This window comes from Tupaia chinensis, unplaced genomic scaffold (assembly GCF_000334495.1).
Source record: "Tupaia chinensis unplaced genomic scaffold, TupChi_1.0 Scaffold000316_1, whole genome shotgun sequence".
NCBI lineage: Eukaryota > Metazoa > Chordata > Mammalia > Scandentia > Tupaiidae > Tupaia > Tupaia belangeri.
The window spans coordinates 6,213,925-6,215,972 of NW_006159809.1; the positions used below are offsets into that span (position 1 = coordinate 6,213,925).

Below are 2,048 nucleotides of genomic sequence, written 5' to 3' on the forward strand. Positions count from 1 at the left end.
GATCAATGCTTAAAGCTCCAGCACTACAACATCAAAAGGCACAAAGCAAAACCCATTAAACTTGCAAGAAGAGATTTATAAAAGCAAAATCTCTTGAGACATTTTTAACCAATTACTATCCATCTCAACAGTTTAAGCAATAATGTAAAATTTGCATCCTAGATAAAAATAATACATATCTGGGACTAGCACTTGGCGCGGTGTTAAGGTGTTAGACTCCCACATGGCTGACTGAGGTTTGAGTTCAGACCTGACAGCTTAAAAATTGGGCATATATGAGTGTGTGCCCAAAATCCCAAGAGGAGAATGGAGGAGAAGGGATTGCAGTATGGCCATCCCCCCTCAAGGGGTGATTTCTCACTTTCCCTCTCACTGTCTCTCTCTGGTGAGTGCACATGCCCTACAGCAAAAAACTAGAAAAAAAGGTACATTTTCAAATGCCCATGGACAATTTAAAACATTGAGCAATATCTCCAACAAATATAGCAAAAGATAACATTCTTAACATGTAAAGTGCTTTGAAACACAAAGAACAACTTCAGGAGAAAGAAAACATTAATAAACATATTTAAATAAATTTTAATGACTGGTAACCAGAACATGCAAGTTAAATTAACAACGAGTTATCTTTTTTTCACCTAACACATTAACAAAGATATAAAAACAGTGCTTGAAAGAGTATGGTACGTCACTGCTGTTCACAACCGTTAGGAGTATGAACTAACAAAATCTCTCTGGAAATTAATTTGTTCATATATTAAGAGCCTTCTAAAGATTTATAATCTTCTGATCAGTAATTCTATTTTTAGGAATTTATTATAAAGAAATTTTTTTTGTAGAATAAAGGTCAAATTTATTAGGAGATTAAGAGAAGTATTATACACTTACTATAAATATTGCACAACTGAGTTTGTTCACAGTCAAGCACAGAGATATAGACAGGGCCAATTTATTTTGTAGAAACTCTTGCTCTTTTGGTCCAAAAGAAGTTTGCACCATAAGACTTGGATCTCGGTTTCAGAACCTTCATCTCTTCAATGTCATAGCTCCATCCAGTTGTTTTCTGCAAAGGCAACTGCATCTTCTTTGGTACTGAAGTTAAAACCATGTTGAATAAGGGATTAGTGGTTGATGCCCAACCCATCAAAGGATTTTCTTATCACTCCCTGGTATCAAACTCCATCTTCCATTTCTTTGTGTCGTTTACTCCAATCTACATGTTACTACAAGAAGGAACAAAGATCCTTACTTTTCTAGTTTTGATATGCTCTTCAGGAACACCAGTTAACGTAGTGATATCCACTTTTTCATCAACCATTATGAGTTGTGTGTCTCAAGCTTAGTCCTGTGCCCAACTCCATGTGGAAGTGCTCAACGACTTGGTGGGAACCCTTGAAACAGAAATGGTAGCTATAGCGACCGCCCCTTCTCCCTCACAATACCTGCTTCAGCACTACTGATACTGAGACAGCCGCCATCTTGCTGTAGGCAAACGCCAGGAGCAAGAAAGATGAAATAATATAGATGTGTTTAAGGTTAAAGAACACACATTATTTATAGCAGCAAAGTGGAAAAATTCCAAATAATCAACAATAGTTGGTTACATTATAGTATATTGATGAAAAAGTATACAGATACTGAAATAGCATTTTCAAAAAAATTAAATAAAATGAGACTATATTCTCCAAATAGTGTGTGTATATATATATATATATATATTTATATGTGTATGTTTATAACTTAATATTTATATATAAATAGATATATGATTAATCTTTATATGTAATTTAAATACCTACATAAATTTTATTCATGATGTGTGCATGTGAGATGAGGGGTACCCTTGACAGGGTATTGTCATGTCATAATACTTTTTGTTCAGTTCTCCAATTTGTGAGGCTCTTAGGCACTCATACACACATTCTGTGTTTCAGGTGGGTCCAACTTATGACCTAAACCTGGATTAGCTTTATGGTTTCCAACACTACATTCATTACACATCTGACTGTACCACCAGACTAGACCTCCCCAAATAATATTAACTGATC

The 2,048-nt window shown here is 35.0% G+C and overlaps 1 pseudogene; it reads right to left on the minus strand.

The window, feature by feature from the left end:
- Positions 1 to 949: 949 nt before the first annotated feature.
- On the minus strand, positions 950 to 1,478 carry LOC102491862 (NADH dehydrogenase [ubiquinone] iron-sulfur protein 4, mitochondrial pseudogene; annotated as a pseudogene).
- Positions 1,479 to 2,048: the final 570 nt, after the last annotated feature.